This window comes from Coptis chinensis, chromosome 4 (genome assembly GCF_015680905.1).
Source record: "Coptis chinensis isolate HL-2020 chromosome 4, ASM1568090v1, whole genome shotgun sequence".
In the NCBI taxonomy this organism is placed as follows: Eukaryota; Viridiplantae; Streptophyta; class Magnoliopsida; order Ranunculales; family Ranunculaceae; genus Coptis; species Coptis chinensis.
In genome coordinates this window covers 26,969,610-26,992,194 of record NC_141459.1, presented here as the reverse complement: position 1 = coordinate 26,992,194, position 22,585 = coordinate 26,969,610, and the positions used below count along the sequence as shown (strand labels likewise).

Sequence of the window (22,585 nt, the reverse complement as noted above, 5' to 3'; positions counted from 1 at the left end):
TGCCTATAGCTAATGTCTCGTTTCCTTCTAGCTCCTTATCGACATCAATCCAAAATAGGCTATATATGCATCCACGAGACCCACGACACAAGCTAACTAGCTTGCTACTGCGAAAAAGATTGACCATAGTAAATATATATGATTTAGACATAATGCCATAACAATATCATTATTATCAACTAACTAATATGAAGATGGAGTTCCCGAACTATTTGGATGGCACAATTGTGCATTCAACAATGGAATCAATAACATACTTAGTAGGTCATTCTATTTTATACAAATTGTTTTGACGATCCTGAAAGAAGATAAGAATTAATACGACTACAAAAAAAGTTTTATAGAAAATTAATCAAACAATGGTTTACCTTAATTGCTTTCATCTGTAAATATGACATGCTTTGTTGGCCATGCAATTATAGACCCTCTAGCATCTTCGATAGTTTCCAATTCAGAACTCTCTCTCCAAAGTCGCGCTTTCGAGTTCTTAACCACATCTACCCAAACTTTGGAGGCATTGTCTCCAAGTGGCAAACAATGCACCTTCGTGTTAGGATCATTTGTCTCCCAACACCCTTCAGCAACTAACTCATGTGGCACCATCCAATTCATTAACTTGCAACTCCTATCTATGGTACCTTTACTTCCAAGTGGCTACATTTGCAACGCAAAAATTGAAACAAAAGAACTTGTATTCAAGAAACACTTTACATAAACGAATAATAGTTTGTATGGACTTTACCTGTACAAAAGTAATTGGATTAATTGTATTTGCAACCTTAGTTGATTCTATCACTTCCACACTCCCTTTACATGGCACCTAAATATGACAAACAAAGTAAATTCCTGGATGGCATCTCACAAAAATGTGTTAACCTCTGTCCACTATTTACCATGAAAAAGAAATCATGAAACCAAAACCCATATTCATTTTTTGTTTTTAATTTAAAAAGAAATTATTACATAATGTAATAAAAATAACAAGTATCAAGGTCTTTAACAACAGTGAAATGGCTACAGTACATATACCAATGCAGAATATTAGACAAACTCTAGGCACAAAACTCAGGTCTAACACCTCAACGATATCTATTCTAAAAGACTAGCTCAAGTGGTTTCATGCCTGACTTGAGAGAGAATCTAGCTAGCGACAAGGTATGCCTTCAGTTCCTGTGTACACTCGATAGATTTTATCAAAGATGAATCTACAACCTTTTTTTTTTATCATCTTTCTTCCCTTGAGAGAGCACATTCTTCTCCTCTTTCTCTGCTTCATAAAACTCGCCCTCTCCTTTCTTCTACTTCCTTGGCAAAATACTTGTCATCAAATTTAGCAACATCTAAGCTGGTGATGTCGACCTTGGTGGAAGTCGCAATCACGTAGGATTGGTTCACACAACGTAAGGGAACACCATTGATCTTAAATGGGCCGCCAGTAACAAGAAGCAAGCCAAATGCAAGTTGGTTGAGAAAAACAACTCTCTTCCCCTTAAACCTTCCAGTTAGAATAATCAAAACAGTTCCAGGGGTAATACTTGCCCTGAGCTTGGTGGGTTTGTGTTTGCGTTTATTAACGAAAGGTTTCTTGACGTCATCAGCAGGGTAGAACTTGGGAGGTTTTTCAGTAGGTTTCTATTCAACAGGTTTGGCATCATGATGAGAGAAGATGTTGAGGAAAGGCTTGAAACCCTAATTTGTGTTAGAGTGGCGACTTGAGTGTCTTCCAAGTTTCACTTTGTCTAAATTTCTAGCGGTATATTGTACGTGTTCAACCAAAACCACAAGGTTTAACAAAACCAAATTAACCGCTAGCGCTAAAGTTTTATGACAAACCAAATCGAATTCAGCAGCAAACACCCTTAATTGATACCATTTTGTAACCAATACAACTCTTTAAATATCAAATTATTACCAAAGAGAACATGTGACAATGTACATAACAAGTGTCAGTTAATAAGAGCAGAATCTGTGTTCTTCATATGCAATTCTCACCCGTGGAAGTGAAGTAGTTGGAGTGGTAGTATGTATCACTTGCTCACTCGTCATGCCTTGATCCTAAATACCCTCCATCCCCTAAAAAACAAGAATTTTAGAATTCATAAATGCTGACATAAGAAAAAGAAAAGAAAAATTATTTAGTATATATACGTTCATTTTACCTGTGGAAGCGAAGTAGTTGGAGTACTAGTTGGCTGCTGTACTTACTCGGATTGACCCTAGAAAAAAATAACAATGCAACTTTAAATATAGACTGAAAAACAATCAAAATTAACGATTGTATAGTGTTGATCAGTCACTTGCCTTTAAAGTAGACATTAATGTTCTTATAATTTCATTTTGACTATTCACCAAATTGCTCATCTGAGTCACATCCTTCTTGACCAAAGCAAGCTCCTCTTGTAGTTGGGTCACAAATGCCTTGTCTTGTGATACAACTCCTAGTCTGGAAGGAGTTACTCCAGATCCCACTCCTCTTAAACGGCCATGACGATCAGGACCAAGTACTTGTGAAAGCACATCATCTCACATAGAGTTGGTAAATGAATCTGCTACCGCTGAATCTCTAAGTTCTTGCATCTTTTTCTGTAATTTCATTTGTTATACTACCAAGATTTAGCCTAGCTCGATTGTTGTCCGAATATCTAAGACTGAAACTTATAATAACGATTTATACTTACCATTTTTTTGGCGACATGAGCATTTGATGGTTCACCACTTTTCTTAGTGTGTCCTTTGAACCAAACATCAACTCTAGTTACAAACGAGGGGTTAGAAATCTCCTTTCTCTACAAAAAGTTTAATTTCACAAGAAAAAAAAAATAATTTAATTTAGTAAGATACTTGATGTAAAAAAGATTTAACAAATTTGATTGACAGTGAATTGAATCACCATTTTGTCCTCCAAGCGTGCATAACCTTGTCGGCTGCATGTGTGTGGAAGATCTTGCTTTGCTCTCATTTCCTGAAACTTTTGACTCCTCATCTACAATACAAGAGCATAAACGTTTTTATAATAATTATATATCATTCCTAAATCACGGTAATAGCAAAATCCTAAAAACCCTAGTTAATGTGATTACTGATTTCAATCGCAATTGAAAACCCTAGGTTTTCATTCTATCTAATCTCTTCATATTCTACCCCTTTTCCGTTTTCTCATAATCTCGCCTCGATCGATGCTGTTGAAGTAAAGGAGGCAATATTGTTTGTGATAATCCATTTATCTAAAGGTACCTTCTTTTTATTTATTTTTTCATTGCTAGATTCCACAATTGTAAATGCTTACTTGAAACTAGTGGTATGCACTTTTGGGATATAACTTTGAGTCGCATATGAAGTGCAGGTTCATTTGTTTGTCTCTCTCATTTTGAATCCATATCTATCGAATGTCCTTCATTTTACAAGAACTATGAGTGCTTTGTGTCGATTTGACTATGCTAAATAATTATCTTTATACCTTTTCTTCAGTTTCACTACTACTACTGCTAGTCATTTCTACTTTTCTTCTCAACATTCTAAACTACCTCTTGGTGTTTCAGGCTTTCAGCTTCGCTGCTTCTCTGGTATGTATGTTTCATGCTTAAACCAAGTTACTGTTATATGGTGTTCTTTTGTTTTGGTTTTTTGTATGTTTTAAGTGTGCCCATGTTGTTAGTTTGTTGAAATAAGTAAAGAAATGATAAGGGAATGATAATGATAGTGATTTTTTGGGGTGGGTATTGTTTGTGATGTTTAGAATGAGTATGGGAGCACACATATCTAGATTCATACATAAAGATTGGGGTTTTTAGGTTTTGGTCCTCCTAATAATAGAGTAATTAGACTTTGGTCCAACAATGATCGTTTATTAGGTTTTGGTCCTCCTAACCGTGAGTTGACCGTGAGTTGACTTGGTTGACCAACCCTGGGCGTCCACCCATCTCACATATTTTGCTATTACCCACAATACCCTTCTCTTCCATGGTCTTCATTAAATCAAAGGCTTCTTTCACATGCTTACCTTTTGCTAATGCATAAATGACAGCATTGTAAACCTTTCTATCAAGAGAAACACCCAAATGCTTCATTCGATTGAATAGCTTGAGAACTTCATGAAGGTTACTAGCTTTTGAGTAGCAAGAAATCATGCATACTCAAGTACGAGACAGTATCACATACAATTTCTTTCTTACCCATTAACCTCCAAAACCTCTTCGCCTGACCCAAGTTAATGAGCATGTTACACCATCCATTGAGAATGATGTTGAAACTCTTGGTGTTGAGTGGGTAAGCCTTCTCATTACAGAAAAGCAAAGGTTCAATATCTTGAACATTCTTATACCAACAGAGAGCACTAAGGAGGTCTTGAAATTCCTCAATACCAATCTCAAAGTTAAACCGTTTGTGCACATAAAAAGTATTTATCGCCTTCCCAACATCATGAACTGCACAATATTTCCTTATCATAATCAAAAGTGTCTGAGGATTCACCAAAGATGGTCCTACTTTCCCTCCTCTCATCTCATCAATCAAATTCCAAGTTATACCAAACTTCCTCATTTTCCCAAGTATAGACATCATCGAATGGTATTCACGAACAGAATGACTATACCCTTCTTGTTTTCCAGCCCATTAGAGAAACATAAATGCCGCCGTCCAATCATTCCTAACTCGAGAAAGAACCTCTAAAACCAATTCCCTTGATGAGGGTATGCCACATTTCTCAAGCTTACCTTTTGCTTCTATAGCACTACTCTCAAACTTACTTAAAATACCCACAATTATCTCAACATTCTGAATAAGTTTCTCATCTTTAATACCCAACCCTTCTAACTCGATGAAATGATGTGAGTTTGAAACTCGATGAAATGATGTGAGTTTGAATACAAATGGAGAAAAATCCATGGTTACATCTTCTCCATAGACTTTGAACTGAAGTTTGATACATTAAATAAAGAATAATCACAATATGTTTGTGGAAATGACTGAGAGAAAGATAAAGGTGGATTGGTTAATAACGTTGATTGAATGAATTTGAAAGTTTTGGTGTAAGAAAATGTGTTCCTTCAATTTTTTTTTTTAGTTATTCAGAAGGATATTGTGGGTAATAACAAAATATGTGAGATGGGTGGGCGTCCATGGTTGGTCAACCAAGTCAACTCACAGTTAGGAGGACCAAAACCTAATAAACGATAATTGTTGGACCAAAGCCTAATTACTCTATTATTAGGAGGACCAAAACCTAAAAACCCCCATAAAGATTTAGAATTTTATAGTTTTGTAATCTTATACTTGATTTCAGAACTGAATTCGATGAGGCTCACTCTATATATTACATACGTCTCAAGCCTTTGTTACTGGTTTTCCAATATACACAAGAATGAAATTAGTATTGTTACTAGTAGTCTGGTGCTAAATAAGTCTTTTAGGAGTGAATCGGGTAAATGTAGTCAAATGCAGATGGAGGACATGGTTTAGACTACAGGATTCATGGACAACCACACATTATGGTTTGGTTGCTTGTGTTTAGATAATTCTCAAGTATTCGGTCAGCTATGCTAAATCAAATACCGAGGCACATGGTGCAAAATTTATGTCTTTGGTGGTAGTTTCTATGGCCCCAAACCTCAATGAAGTTTTCAACCTAATTAAAGAAATACTACACAGAGCAATGTGAATTACTTAAGTGGTATGATTTTGGTTATTGTTATGACACACAGTCTCATGCCAATCAATTTATGCAAAATAGAAAGTGTAGTTAATAAGGGAGGGCTTAGGGTGTAATTAGTCTGTTAGCTGGAAAGTTAAGATTTAGATGTAATGAGAGTTGTCACTGATTAGACTTGCTGTAGAACCGATATTGTTTTGAAGAAGTTCTTTTAGAGCAGCTGTGTTTTCGACCATTGCTATATGTTCTCTGTTCAGATAACCAGCAGGCTCAAGCCTTACAAGTAGATGGAAACACACAAGACATAGCTACTAAAGAGCTCAACTAAAACAAAATGTATCACTCTGTCAAGCAGCTTCTACTTGAGTATTATCTTACTTTGTACGTGATGTGAACATACTTTGATTAAGATAAAGGGTAACTATGTATATTGGTCTTTCACGCCACACAGCCCACACTAAACGAACTAAATGTGCAATTCAATTGCTATGACCAACACAGAAGTGATTTATACATATTTTCACTTCATTTTCAAAAGAACCCCTTTTCACTTTCTCTGATAGAAAATATGAGAATGTCTAGTGTAATTATTTCTAGTTATTATTTCACTAGTTTGTGGACCTGCTCATAGTGTACTTGTATTTACTTGCATTTACTTACCCCAAAGGCCCAAACACATATATATTCAAGACCTTCTTAGTCATATTCAAGACCATTTTTTAGTTGCATGAATATAATCTTTCGAATTCCATTATATTGCTATATTGCTAATGTATTATAAATTAATACTATATTTATTTTTCAAATTCAACAGGATTAAAGAATACTAGCTAACAGTAGCAACAAAATTAAAGAATACTAGCTAACAGTAGTAACAAAAGGAAGTAATAAGGAAGTAACAAGGTTACAACCAGAATTAAAGAATACTAGCTAACATTAGTAACAAAAGGAAGTAATAAGGTTGCAACCAAAATAAGTAAAGGTCATTAACATGACATCAGCACACATTTTGTAACAAGTTCACACTTAAAATCTCTTACTTCAAAACCCCAAACAATGCATAGGAAGTACATATAATCATACATGATATGATGAAGCAGACATTACCGTACTATTATTTCCATCACATGTTCCTAAGTAAACAAGAAAATATAGCAAAAGCATACAATAGCATGACACATAACATTTGATAAATCTATATGTAATGCTCAAATAAGTGGAATGAAAGTTCATGTGTAAAGCTTAACTCCTTTTGAGGATATGACTAATCTTTAGCAAAATCCCTAAGCAACCTGCAAGGATAATTCACAGCAAAATCCCTAAGCAACATGCAAGGATAATTCACAACAAAATTCCATTACTAAACCTTGATTCAACAATTCCATTACTAAACCTTGGTCAATACATCCCAAAATGAATACACATGAGTTGAACCATAACACTTGTTCTATATAGGGACAAATGTATCAAAATAAATTTTAACCAAAAAGTTTCAAAATTTAATCGGCAGTTTTATAGTTGCTGTAAAAAGTTCCAATTTTGAAAACTTTATCCATCGAAAAATTTAAACCTAATTAAAATTTGCCTTCAAAAAATTAAATCGACTTAAAGAACACAAACAATCAATGGGAAAAAAGAATTTTGTATACCTTGATGGGGAGAACAAATGGTTGTTGATGGTGAAAGGTGGCTGATGGAGGAGAGAAGAAATGTGGAGAAAGGTGGCTGATGGAGGAGAGAAGAAATGTTCGTCCATTTCTTATAAGAGATTTTGGGGGAAATAAAGAGGGAAACAAAAAAAGAAGCGCCCATTGTAATTTGGTTATTTGGGGATTTTAATTTCAGAGGTGGGTCAACTGAAAAAAATAGTAAGGGGTACATGATAGTAAAATAGCCCTAAACGCAATTAATTGATAACGTTGGATGGTATATTGCTATTGGAAAAACGTTTATAGCATTATTTTCCTAATGCTATTATATAAATGCTATTGAAAGTGGTTTTTCTTGTAGTGCAGTGAAGGAGTTAATGCCTAAAGATAAAACAGCAAGTCCTACCAATTTGCTGATTTCTGCAGGTATGTTTCCATCCAACTGATTACTACTTATGTATAACTGTGAAAGTTCTTTTGAGAGATTTCCAATGGAATAAGGAAGCTTACCTGTAAGTTTATTGGAATCTACTCCAAAGACTTCAAGCTGTGGAGAATCTGCTAGGGAAGTAATTGTAGAGAAAAAGGTGTTTTTTTTTTCTCTTTCACGTGTAAGGCACGCCCCACCCTCACTTTTGCCTTGACAAGCAGGCTACCCGGCCATGCCTTGGTCGACCTCCGCGATTGAGGGCCCGCCTCTCTTTGCTGGTATCGAAGGCCTACAATCCCACGTATTGCAGCAAGGATTCGACTGTTTCGGAAGTTTTTTCTGAAACATTATAAATATAAGTTTTTTTCTGTAGAAACCTAACTTAACCAAAACCAAGAAATAAAGAGATTATAAGTGAGCAATTATTTGTGAGTTAAGTGTTGATTTTTTGTGAGTGAATTGAGAGACTTGTAATCTGTTACTCCGGACATCTAGTAAAGCTTAGAACTCGCAGTGTGGACGTAGGCAATTGCCGAACCACGATATATCTCATCTTGTGGTTTGTTTTTCTTTTATATTAATTGTTTTACTTTAGATACTTGTTTATTTGATATTGAGAAGTGTTGGGAATACTTTGGAGAGTGTTGAAGTCTTGTCTAGTAAGAAGGATCGATCTTTGTGTAGGATTGATCTATTTGTTGTGGGTAACGTTGTTTCTGCATTGTCCTATTCACAACAGTAATGAAGTTCATTCCGCCCCCACCATCACTAGTTAGTTGGTTCTCGCTAAGGTGCAAAATCTGTAGATTTGGAAGGTTTCTAAATAACGGAACTTGGCCATTAAAACTGTTTCCACCGAGATCAATCTTTACCCCGGCCGAGGCATTGGCTAGAGATGGAGGCATAGGTCCGGTCAAGTTATTACTACCCACAAGAAAGGTGGTTAAACTGGAAAGTCTAGAGAACATATCGGAAGGAAGATTACCCGAGAGCTTATTTAATACTGAAGGACAACGCAAAAGTTTAAGAACTATTGAGAACCGAGGGTGGAATTTTCCCTGTTTAGGTTAGTCCGCTTCAATCGCTTCACGACACTTAAATGTGAAAGACGACCCAGTTCTTGTTGGGGATTACACCAATACCAATCGGTTCCCCACTACACAGATAACTTGTATGAACACACTTCAACTCCAGATAAATCTCAAATATCACAAACTACCTATACTAACATGCCCAACTCGCTAAACAACTATTAACAACAGATAATAATGTAAAGCAATAAAAGCAAACCACAACACAAAGATTTACCGTGGTTCGGCCAATGATGCCTACTTCCACAAGAGCCAGTTCTTAATAAAGTAGGAAGGAAGATTACAATCTCTCCTACAGATCTCTCACCTTACTAGATCACTCTTTATCTCTTTCTGTGGGTTGTATCTCGCAAAGGTTTCTCTCTTTGTTTTAGTCCGATTCCAATCCTTCCGACTTGTTTTGGTTCGTTAGGTTAGGTTTTCCAAAACCTTGATTTTTGGTTTTATCTCCAAAACCAAATTCATGCGGATACCGTAGCAAGCCCACGAAAAATAGACTGGCCGAGCCTGTCGCTCTGGCCAGCAGAAGCCGACCCTGGAAGAGCTGGCTGGCCACTTTGGCTGGTCGCCTCTATGTTATCGAACTTTCGGCCTGGCGCCGCTTCTTCGGCGCAGCTGGCTCGACTTCCGGATGTCGAGTTTGCCCGTTTACGTCGGCCCGGTTTCTCTCCTCATGTGAGGGATAACTCAACAATCTCCCCCCGAGCGGTGAGGGGCTACCTCCATGCAATTGCCAAATCAGCGGGAGGAGGTGTCGCCATTCCGCAATAGCACAACAAACATCAAACTTACCTTCGGTAAGACTTTGGTCATCATATCCGACCCGTTCTTGTCGGTATGGATCTTCTCGATACACAAATGCTTGTCTTCGAAAGTACTTCTCTAATCCAATGATAACGCGACGTATGTGCTTGGATCTAGAATGAAAACTTCGGATTCTTGCTCAAGTGGATGGGCGCCTCCGACCGTCACATAGAACTACAAACCTGTTTACTGTTTTTAGCCCCAGCCGTCGAAGAACCTCTTCATCCATAGCAACTCTTTGCAACACTCGATTGGCTGCAATATACTCGGCTTCAGTAGTGGAGAGGGCAACACACTTTTGCAACTTAGATTGCCAAGAAACCGCCCCCGCAAAAGTAACCGGATAACCGGAGGTGGACTTCATCGAAGTCAACATCACCGCCATGTGATCGGTGTAGCCTTCAAGTAAAGGGCTTACTTCCACCAAAGCACAAACATGATTTGGAAGTGCCTTTGAGATATCTCAATATCCACTTAACACCTTCCCAATGCTCTTTACCCGGATTTGATGTAAATCGCTTACAACCCCAACGGCGAAAAGCAATATCCGGTCTAGTACACACCATGGCATACATCAAACCGCCCATCTGCATGGATGCATAAGGAATCTTTTCCATCCGACTCGCTCATGCTCACCCTTAGGACACATCTCTTTGGTCATGCGGAATCGCCACCAAGCGGATAACCGATCGGTTTCGCTTTTGATCCATGTTGAATCTCTTCAACACCTTCTCAATGTAGCTTTTTGAGAAAGCCACAACTTTCCACTCTTTCGTCACACGAAAGTGATCCGCGATCCCAAGTATTTGCTTTGCTTGACCCAAATCCTTCATCTCAAAGGACTTACTCAAGTCTTTCTTCGACTTTGGATATCTTGTTGATGTTTGGGCCAACTATCAACATGTCATCCACATACAAAGACAAGACAATGAAATCTCCATCCGAAATCTCGAACAAATGCACAATGATCGGAAGCGGACTTCTTGTATCCTTGCTTCACCATAAAGGAGTCAAACTTTATGTACCATCGTCGGTGCTTGTTTTCAACCCATACAAGCTCTTTTATCGCCTTGCATACTAGGTGCTCCTTGCCTTTGACCTCAAACCCCTCGGGGTCCATGTAGACATCTTCTTCAAGGTCTCCATGAAGAAAAGTCGTCTTAACATCTAGCTGCTTTCAACCTCTAGGTTCATACTTGCGGTCATACCCAATACCACCCGGATAGAAGTCATCTTCACTACAGAGAGAAAATCTCATCAAAGTCAATTCCTTTCCTTTGACCAAATCCCTTCAACAAGGCGAAGCTTTGTGCCTTGGGTGAGGATTGTTCTCCTCATGCTTGACTTTGTATATCCACTTATTCTTGAGAACTTTTCTCCCCGTGGGTTTCTCAACTAACTCATAAGTGTGATTCTTATGCAAAGAATCCATCTCGTCATGCATGGCCTTCAACCATTTTTCTTTTGTGCGTACCTTCAAGTGCCTCTTGATAGTACATAGGTTCTCCACCATCCGATAGTAAGCACGCATTATGTGGTGGATACTGGTTGAAGCTAGTCTCTCTCTGTCGGACCTCCTTGCCCCATCTGGCCGGTGCCTCGGGAGGATACACTTCGCTTGCTCGGTGGTGGTTCATGCATCTCATCTGCATCTTCTATACCAATAGGTTCTATCCCATCATGAGCAATAGGATTCTCATCATGAGCTTCAAACTCATGGTTCTCTGCATTCTCAATGCCTTCGCGCGACGCTCCACAAGTAGGAACTTCGGTTCTCAATCAACAAGATCATTGGGTGAAAGCTTGTAGCTTCTCACCCTCCTCAAAGTCTGCTATGGTTTGGTCTTCCAGAACACAACATCTCGACTTCGGATTACCTTCTTGTTAATCGGATCATAGAGTTTGTAACCAAACTTTTCATCTCCATAACCCGAAAAATGCATCTTTGGCTTTGTCATCAAGCTTGGATCTCTCATCCTTCGGAATATGCACAAATGCCCCGCACCCAAATACCCTCAAGTATCCATAATCAACATCTCGCCGACCATACTCTCTCCGGATAATCACTATTGAAGCTTTGCTGGTGACAGTTGATCACATGCACGGTTGACGCATTGCTTCTACCCAAGAGCTTCTAGGTAGCTTAGAGTGAGATAGCATGCATCTTATCCTCTCTACAATGGTACGGTTCATTCTCTCTCGCTATTCCATTCTCGTTGCGGTGTCTTGGGAACGGTGCCCCGCTTCATGACCTAATCCCATGACTCGGCAATACTCTTCAAATGGCCCAATGTACTCACCCCCATTATCCGGCGAATACACTTCAACAACTTCCGATCTCTCTTTCCACCATCATGTGGAATTTCTCAAACACGCCAAGTACTTCATCCTTGGTCTTCGGACTATAGGCCCATATCTTTCTTGACGATCATCAATGAATGTCAAAGTCACGGCTCCCCGGTGGGACTTCACTCTCATAGGACCACATAAGTCCGTGGTGCACTAGCTCGGGGACGATTGTCCTTTACGTGAGACGGAATCTTTGGAAAGACACCCTGTGTTGCTTTCCTACCAAACAATGAGTACATGTATTTAAATGTGTACCTTTAATGTCCGGCATGGCCTTTTGCTTAGCAAGAACTTCCATCCCTTTTATGCCCATGTGACACGCGGTCTCATGTGCCACAGTTCGGATGAAGCTTCTCTTCACAAGATTCGCTTCGCTTTACACAAACTAGCCGTGGTTTTGTAAAGAGAGCAAGTTTTCTTTCCTCCGGCCGCTACAATGGAACCTCTGCTCGGTTCCATACCCGTTACCAAACGAGTTTACAAAGCCATCATCATCTAATTTCCCACCGAAATTAGGCTTTAACCGTATGTCGGGGACATGTCTTACATCCTCGAGTGTCAAGGTGTAGCCGACATTGGTTTCTACATGAACATCTCCAATGCCTATAATCTTCGAGACGCCATCGTTACCCATCCTCACTTCACCATATTCACCACAACCGTAGGTAGTGAAGAATCCCCGCGGCGGTGTGGCGGATAGGATGCTCCCTGTATCTATCACCCACTCAGATATCGACATGAGGTACTTTCGGGACAAAGACACACCACAATCGACACAATTCCCACTAGGTCATCGACTAGTCGCGGTAGTATATCTCGCAGTGTTTCCGTTCCTGCGCACCATGTCTTCATGTACCACGGTTATTCTTCTCATCCCTCTGATTGTTCGCGACTCATATCCGTGGCCTTTGGTGGCACAATAGTAACATTGCCTCTCGCCTTAGGAGTTCTAGCTTCACCCCTAGATTTTACTTCGCCATCACCTCTAGAACGAGATGGTTTTCTGCTTCGACCTCTCCCCGCTTTCTCGTGAAAAGGACCTCTCGAAGTTAGAAGAGTCGCTTTTGCACTCCTTCTAGTCTCCTCATTCAACAAAGACGTGGTAGCCATCTCCATGGTAACAATTCCATCCTTGGTCTGCTCCATGTAGAGAAACCGCTAATGTCTCCCAACTTTTCGGGTAGAGAGCCTAATAGAAACAAAGCCTCAACTTCGTCTCCCAAATTGATCTTCATCAAATGCATCCGATTGATGATATTCGTACTTCATTAAGATGCTCGGACATTGAAGAACCTTCTTGGTACCGTGTGGTGCGCAAACTTCTTAACGACTAGCACTTTGTTTCCACCGACTTCCTCTCATACAGTCTTCGAAGTTTCTTCCACGCATGAAGGTCGTAGTCTCGGGGCCACATGGTGAAAGACACCGCCGTCTATCCATTGTCGAATGTACCCAATAGCTTTTACGTCAAGCTTTTTCCACTTTCGGCCTCATCGCCTTTTTCGGTTTTACTCCCTCATTCTCAATGGGAAGTGCCAAGTCCTTGCATTATAGCAAGTCTTCCATCTTGGCTTTCCGGATGGTGTAGTTCTTCCTATTCGGACTCATCATACGAAAGTGTTCACGCGAATGGTCCATCTCTACAAGTTATTTAACCTCAAATCTTCTCTCGGGAATTTCACAAACACCGCTCGACAAAGATTAGGATAACACCCTAGGCTATTCTAACCAAGGCTCTGATACCACTTGTTGGGGATTACACCAATACCAATCGGTTCCCCACTACACAGATAACTTGTATGAACACACTTCAACTCCAGATAAATCTCAAATATCACAAACTACCTATACTAACATGCCCAACTCGCTAAACAACTATTAACAACAGATAATAATGTAAAGCAATAAAAGCAAACCACAACACAAAGATTTACCGTGGTTCGGCCAATGATGCCTACTTCCACAAGAGCCAGTTCTTAATAAAGTAGGAAGGAAGATTACAATCTCTCCTTACAGTCTCTCACCTTACTAGATCACTCTTATCTCTTTACAGGGTTGTATCTCTGCAAAGGTTCTCTCTCTTTGTTTTAGTCTGGATTCCAATCCTTCTGACTTGTTTTGGTTCTGTTAGGTTAGGTTTTCCAAAACCTTGATTTTTGGTTTTATCTCCAAAAACCAAATTCGCGGATCTTGAGAAGCAAGCCCGAAAAAAAATAGAGCTGGCGCTGCTTTCACTCGAGCGAAGTCGCTACCAAGACTGAAGCCGAGCTGGCTGGCGCCGCTTCACTTTGAGCTGGTAAGCCTCTATGTTATCGGAACTCGGGCGCGGGCGCTTGGCCGGCTGGGCCTCGACTTCGGATGTCGAGTTTGCCCGTTTCCCGTCCGCTCGGTTTCTCTCCTCATGTGAGGGATAACTCCAACAGTTCTTCTGGTATCGTTCCGTGTATACTGTTTAGAGATAATTTCAAATGTGTTAACGATGAAAGGTTGCCTAGAGAAGGTGGAATTTGCCCAGTAAGAAAATTATTAGACAAAGCTAATGTTTGAAGCGCCAATACCCGACCCAACTCGTAAGGGATGTTGCCTTCAATCCTGTTATTCATCAGATCTAAGGTAATGAGTCTTGTACATAGACTTAAAGAAGAAGGTATAGTTCCTTGAATGAGATTGCTGCTTAAAGTGAGAGTTTGTAATCGGAAGAGCTGGCCAAGCTCCGAAGGTAAAACTCTGAATAAACTATTGTTTTGAAGATTGAGGAGTTGAAGAAAGGACAAGTTGCCAATGTATGATGAGATCGAACCTTCAAGTTTTTGGTTTTTAAGATTGAGACCAGTGACTCTTTGCTTGGTAATGCTGCATGTAACTCCTTTCCAGTTGCAGAAGGAGGTGTTTGTATTCCAACTTTCGAAAACACCAAATGGATCATGAGTTACGTGGGATTTGAATGAAAGAATAGATTGTTGATCAGTTGTATTGTCCAGCCTTTCTGGAGCTTGTGAATAGCTCGATTCAACGACTGCGAAGAAAGCAATAACAATCCACATGGTGAGCTTTTGAGTTCCCATTGCCAAGTGTTACTACTTGGGTAAGGTAGATTATAGTGAGTTAGCAAAACTTATATTATGCTTACTCGACTCTGTTGGAGATGAGGCTATACCTTAATTGTTTACAATATCCCTTACCGTCATAGATCTCACAGCAGCAAGTCAACCGAGTTGCTGAGCCTGTGATACTTGGTAGCAAAGTAGATGCGATATTGAGTCTAGATTTGTTGTAGGGTATACTGGTATAGTAAATACGGCCTACAACATTTTAATCAATCAACTTGTGCGTGGATCATTTGTTTATATTATGTTCTGGACCTCATGTAATCTTTCGTTTGGTGAAACTATTATTCATGGATAACCTTGCTTGTAGGTTGGTCAACCATTCGTCAAGAGGTTTTCAGTAAACCAATCGTCTAGAGGTTTTGCCTTATCTACTATCTATATACTAAAACGGAGACTTCTAATGGAAGATTTTCTCTCTCCTATGTGGCACTCTAATATGAGAGTTAGTTTTCTCTCTCTTCTATGTAGCACTCTAATATTAAATATAGTATTTTATAATAGCCTACAATCCCACGTATATAGAACCTCTTTGGAGAGTTTGAGTGTATTTCTAATTCTTATATTTGGAGAATTTGAGTATATTTTCAATTCTTATATATTTGATCAAATAATTAAAATTGCTAAAAAATAGGTGATTTGTAAAAAGTAATTTCCTATTACGAATCAAACACTTTTAGTATTCCAATTCTTATATATTTAATCAAATAAAAAAAAATTGCTAAAAAATAGGTGATTTGTATAAACTAATTCCCTATTACAAATCATACAATTTTAGTGTCTATGATAAATCACCGACTTATTTTGAATATATCCTTAACACGACGTCGAAACATAGTTAAAAACAATTATACAAAAAATAACATCACAAAATATATAATAGAAAATGGAAAAAAAAAATAATGGCAAAAAAATAATGACAAATATTTTAAAAATATATATATAATACTGAATGAAACTAACATAAAAAAAATAATTAATGGAGAACCGAAAACTGGATGCAAATGCATCGAACTAACCTCAAATAATATTTAACGGGAAATAGAAAACTATATGCAAATGCAAGCATTAAACTAATCTTAAAAATTAATTAATAAAAAATTGAAATATGAATACAACTGCATTAAACTAACCTCAAATAATAATTAATGGAAAATCAAAACTTGGATGCAAATACATCAAACTAACATAAAAAAATAATTGTCGGAAAATCGAAAATTGGATGCAAATGCATTGAGCTAACCCTCAAAGATTAAATTAATAAGAAATCAGAAACTGGATGCAACTACATTGAACTAACCTAAAAAAAAAAATTATAAATTGGAAACATGATGCAAATGCGTGGAACTAATCTTAAAAAATAATTAACGTGAAATCGGAAACTGGATGCAACTGCACTGAACTAATCTCAAAAAATAAATTAGATGCAAATGTATTGAACTAACCCTCAAGAAATAATTAATGGGTCGGAAATCGGAAACTGGATGCAAATTGATTGAACTAACCTCAAACAATAATTAATGAGAAATCGGAAACTAGATGCAAATGCAACTTTATCAAATAATAACCGAAAAATCATAAACTAGATGCAAATGCATTAAACTAATCTCACGGAATAATTAACGGGAAATTATAAATTGGATGCAAATGCATTGAACTGACCTCAAAGAACAATTAATAAGAAATTGGAAATTGGATGCAAATGTATTGAACTAACCAAAAAGAATAATTAATGAGAAATCATAAACTGGATGCAACTGCATTGAACTGATCTCAAAAAATAAATAACGGAAATTGGGAATTGGATACAACTGTATTGAACTAACCGCAAAATATAAATAACGAAAAATTAGAAACTGGATGCAAATGCATTGAACTAACCTCAAAACATAATTGGGTTATATGTTGTGGGAATGTCTCGATAAATATAGTTTTGCATTTAAAATGGTGTTTATCTTATCTATTTTCGTATGATTAGGAACTCCTTGCTATTCAAGTAGCTTCAATATATATGAACTTCACCTTATTAAGCAATCTCACAATTCAATATATATGAACTTCACCTTATTAGGCAATCTCACAAAACTTCAATCAAACTTCTTTTATTAAACAACAAAATAAAGTTGAAGGGTTTTATCAAAGGCGAGTTTTTTTTTTTTTTTTTTTTTTTTTTTTTTTTTTTTATTTAGAGAGTGAGGTTTTCACATTTTAAAAAATTTAGTTTAGTGATCAATATAATATTAATATATAATAGTTCTGCATATTTGCAAATATTTTTCAGAATAATTAATATAACAACACCCGTTTGTAGATAATCTTTGAAGATTCCACATAGTGAGTCATGCATAATTTAAAGAATAATTAATAGGAAATCGAGAACTGGATAATCTTCGATGATCCCACATAGTAAATCAAGCATAATTTACTTTTTATATCATGTTTGCAAGGACACTACAGATGGATCAGTAGAAGTTGGTATTACACACCACATTGGATAATTAAAAGAAAATTGGAAACTGGATTCAAATACATAACTGAGCTCAAAGAGTAATTAATGAGAAATCAAAAACTTTATGCAAGTGCAATAAACTGAACTAAAAAAGTAATTAACTAGAAATCGGAAATTGGATGCAATTGCATTAAACTAACGTCAGATAATAACTAACATGAAATTAGAACTATGATGCAAATCCTTAAAAAATATTTAACGGGAAATCAAAAATGGTATGCAAATACATCAAATAAACCTCAGATAATAATTAATGGGAACCAGAAAACTTAATGCAAATGTATTGAAATAATCTCAAAGAATAATTAACGGGAAATCAGAAACCGGATATAATTGCATCGAACTAACCTCAAAGCATAAATAATCAGAAACTAGATGCAGATATATTGAACTAACCTTAAAAAGTTATTAACGGAAAATCGAAAACTGGATCCAAATGCAATGAATTAATCTCAAAGACTAATTAACGAAACATTGAAAAATGAATGAAACTGCACTTAACTAACCTAAATGAATAATTAACGGGAAATTATAAATTTGATGTAACTGCATTGATGAACTAACTTCAAAAAATAATTAACAGGAAATCGGAAACTTGATGCAAATGCATTGAACTAACTTCAAAGAACAATTAACATAAAATAAAAAATTGGATGCAACTGCATTGAACTAACCTCAAAGAATAATTAACGGAAAAGCAAAAATGGATGCAACTGCATTAAACTAAAATCAGAGATTAACTAACGGAAAATCAGAAATTGGATGCAAATGCATTGAAATAACCTCAAAAAATAGTTAATTGGAAATCAGAAGTCGGATGTAATTGCTTCGCACTGACCTCAAAGTATAAATGTCTGCTTTTTTAGCCTTTTCACATGAGTAGTTACGAGTAATTAGGAACCCAAAACGAAAGTGAGTTTATAAAAACAGACTCTTACATGTATGCAAACTATATAGAAATTGTAAACTGTCGAACTAACCTAGAAAAACAATTAATGGGAAATCAGAAATTGGATGCAGATGTATTGAACTAACCTCAAAAAGTAATTAACGAGATATTAGAACCTGGATGCAAATGCAATGAACTAATTTCAAATACTAATTAACGAAACGTCGAAAACTGGATGCAACTATAATGAATTAACCTTAATGAATAACTAACATAAAATCATAAAGTGGATGTAATTGCACTGAACTAACCTCAAATAATAATTAACGGGAAATCGAAAACTTGATGCAACTGTATTGAACTAACCTCAAAGAATAATTAATGAGAAATTGAAAATTGGATGCAACGAACTACATTAAACTAACCTCAAAGAATAATTAATGGAAAATCAAAACTTGATGCAAATGCATTGAACTAATAACCCTAAAATATATTTTGTATTATATGTAAGGAGAATAAATGTCTCAACAAATATAGTTTTGCATTTGAAGTAGTGTTTATCATAATTCTTTTATTGTGATTGAGAATGTCTTGCTATTCAAGTAGCTTCAATATTATCTTCGCCACATTGGGCATTCTCACAAAACTTCAATCAAACTTCTATTGTTAAACCTAACAATAAAGAAGTCGATGAGTTTTATCAAGGTTTGATGCTTCATTTTTATAGAGAGTGGTGCAATAAATTTAAATGAGTAATTAATATAATTTTCATATCTCATAGCTATGCATAATTGCTAATATTTTTTAGAATAATTTAATATAACGGCACCCGTTCGTAGGACACGTTCATGTGATAAATCTTTTCAAATAAGAGTAGTGTATTCTTTGAGGATATAGAAACAAGGGGTTTTTAGGTTTTAGTCCTACTTATAATAGCGATATTAGGCTTTAATACATTTATACTTGAAAATTAGACTTTAGTCCAACTTTTGCCTTGTATTTTGCTTAATACCTAGAATACCCTTACACGTGCGTCTCACATATTTGATGAATTTTAGGACCAAAGCCTAATATCGCTATTATAAATAGGACCAAAGCCTAAATACACCTAATTTCAGACAGACAAAAGGGATTAATACAAAAGGAATTAATTTTGATTCTTCCCTTTCGATTGCCCTTTTCTTGCATGAGAATTTATCATTAGCGATATTAGGCTCTCAAGTGTAATATTTGTTGGAGTTCGTTTGGAGCAAGAGTTTGGGTCATGTGAGTTGCTTATCATTTTCCGAAACAAAGGAATACTTGGCCAAAATTCTTATATGGCTGTGGTTGATGCTTACAATTTCTTATTTCTTTCTGTTTTATAGGGAGGATTGGGCTTGTCTACATACTCTCTGCCTTTGTTGGTAGTTTGACGGCTGCACTTTTTATCAAGAACAACCCAGCTGTTACTTTCTCTGGTGCTCTGTTTGGATTACTTGGTGCTATGTTATCCGTACTTATCCGAAACTGGAAAGTTTACTCTGATAAGGCCCTCCTAGCTCTTGAATTTCTTTGTTCATATGCTCTTGTTTTATTTGTCTAACTCTTTTTTTGCCTGTCTATGCTTGATCACAGCCTTTAGCATCGGCGGTGTGCTTTGTGCAATTGAGAACTAGTAGAATTTGTAAACCGCAGTGTGCTTTGTGCAGTTGAGAACCTACATTCATCCCCAGTGAATCCCCAATCGAAGTCTTGATGATAATGTCAGCCTTCAGGTATTGATAGACGAGCTGGTATCTGGCATGGAAGTGGAGAGGAGATCGTTTGATATGATGGATCTTCACCAGATTCTGACATTGAAGTGTCGGTGTTGGTTCTTTGTGACCGTGATTTAGGCCTACAAGTATCGATTTCCACTATTTTTGGGCTCTAGTAGCTTGTTTCCTCACAAGATAACCTCTTACAAGAGCTTGTAGTTTAACTAGTCCTTTTAAAAGCTTTATGAGCTTTTCTTGCCTGAAACACAATTTAAATCAGACTAAAAATAGAGAAATTAAAGGACACCAATCAGAACTAAACCAAAAAGCTATTTGTGACAGATGCAGAATAGAGAAAATTAAACAAACCAATGAAAAGCAATCTATGACTAAATGTTCATCACCAATCAAAATTCACAAACACCCATGAAGAAAGTGAACAAGTAGAATGGAATGAGATGAACTAAACACTAAAACATCAAGAAAATAATACCAAGAATCCTCTAAATACAGTTTGAATCTTCACAGCAGCCTATCTTTCTCCACCTCCACCAAACATAGTATCTCTTCCATGGCTTGTAAGTCTAACAACAACGACTGCTGCTTGTGCTGCAGCAACAACAAGAGATAGTGGAAATCAATCCCTTTTATCTGCCTAAAATTAGGGGTATTTAGGCTTTGGTCCTATTTATAGTAGCGATATTAGGTTTTGGTCCTAAAATTAATCAAACATGTGAGACGCACGTGTAAGGGTATTCTATGTATTAAGCAAAATACAAGGCAAAAGTTGGACTAAAGTCTAATTTTCAAGTATAAATGTATCAAAGCCTAAAGTCCAATGTTATTTGTGACTGTTCTGTTCGAAACGGTCACAAATGGCAGAATTTTGTGACTATTTTAAAAAGTTTTTTGTGACATGCATTTTCGAAATGGTCACAAATGATTTTTTTTTTTCTAAAAAGGTGTATATGTGTGGAGAACTATTTGTGACTGTCATATTCAGAAGTGTGACAAATGGTTTTTTCTAGGTTGTGGAGTATAATTTGTGATTGTTCTTCAAAAATAGTTACATATTCTTGGACTTTATGTGACAGTCCTTAAGACCCAGGTATTTTTCGCTCCCCCAACTGCAAGATCCCAAAAAAAAAACTGCAAGAGCCCACTAAGTAAAAGTAGTTAGAAACCCAGGGTTCGGTTTCCCCATTTTTCCAACACCTCCAGAAACACTTCCAAGTACGTGCCTCTACCAAAAAAAAAAAACGCTCGATCTCCCACGACTCTCTCCCTCTCTTAACTTCGGTCGTTAGGTTTCCAATAACTATGTCAAAGTCCTTAATCAGTGTTCATTGGCTCTTCCTTCTCATCTCTCTCTTCGATTTTGAATTAAAAAGTTTTCATATTTTAAGTTCTATGCGATTTTTCTTTCGGGAACAAGAGGTTGGTTGCTCCAAAGGTTTTTTTTTTATTATTATTATTATTATTATTATTTTTTTATTAATAATAAAACACTAATCTTTTTTCTTACCTTTATTAGAAAATTGGGACTAATGAGGAGATATTCACTGTTGATCTCAAAAAAGGAGAGGTTGCCCAAGGTTAGTGTTCTTTTCCTTGATTAAAGTGAATTGAATAGGAAGAAATGGGATAAAGTTTGATTTTTATATAGCAATTATAGAAGCATGTAGAGATGAATTTATAGTAAGAGGAAAATATTGTGATGTAGCCATAAAAAGTTTTGTTTCTTTATGATCTTAGCTTAAATTTTGAATTGAAACTAAATGTATTGATTGAGTCATGTATGTTTAGAGAAATAAGAAAGTGTACACTTGGTTTCTGTTTGTCTGTAAGGGCTCATAATTTAACGAATGCAACTGAGAAGTTATTGATTTTGAACGATTTTAGCTTAGTTACACGCTTATGTAATAATGTATCTTCTATTTATGAAATCCAGGCCCGTTTGAAGGGAAACCTGATGTTACATTTTCCTTAAAGGATGAAGATTTTGTTAAGGTTGTGACGGGGAAGATGAACCCGTAATATGCTTTCATGAGGTCTGTGACTTTTGAAATTGTATGTGGTTTGGAAGAAATTCTTTTTCTATTTTGTGGTTTGATGAGGGGTTTGTTTACGGTTTTTATGGATACAGAGGAGCAATGAAGATTAAGGGTAGTCTCAGTGTTGCACAGAAATTCACTCCTGATATCTTCCCAAAGCCTTCAAAGATGTGATTGAGCAATCTATTTGAATGGTATTTTCTCTTAGAATATGCAACTGCAAAAAGTATTTAGATTTATGTGCTTTTATGAAATGATCTATTTTCCATTATGTAATGTTTCTTTCGGCTCAAAAGCCAATCTTTCTAATGGATTAA

The 22,585-nt window shown here is 36.7% G+C and overlaps 1 long non-coding RNA gene and 2 pseudogenes across 1 annotated transcript; 1 reads left to right on the top strand and 2 right to left on the bottom strand.

Annotated features, from left to right (window-relative positions):
• Positions 1-1,094: 1,094 nt before the first annotated feature.
• On the bottom strand, positions 1,095-2,046 carry LOC147502966 (large ribosomal subunit protein eL6 pseudogene; annotated as a pseudogene).
• An 844-nt stretch (positions 2,047-2,890) lies between these two features.
• LOC147502965 (uncharacterized) lies at positions 2,891-7,389 on the bottom strand. The gene is made up of 3 exons (XR_015220086.1): positions 7,297-7,389; positions 6,895-6,939; positions 2,891-2,983 (listed from the first exon to the last, which is right to left on the bottom strand). It is a non-coding gene; the product is annotated as an uncharacterized LOC147502965 (long non-coding RNA).
• A 284-nt stretch (positions 7,390-7,673) lies between these two features.
• Positions 7,674-22,502, top strand: LOC147502964 (sterol carrier protein 2-like; annotated as a pseudogene).
• The last annotated feature ends 83 nt before the right edge of the window (positions 22,503-22,585 follow it).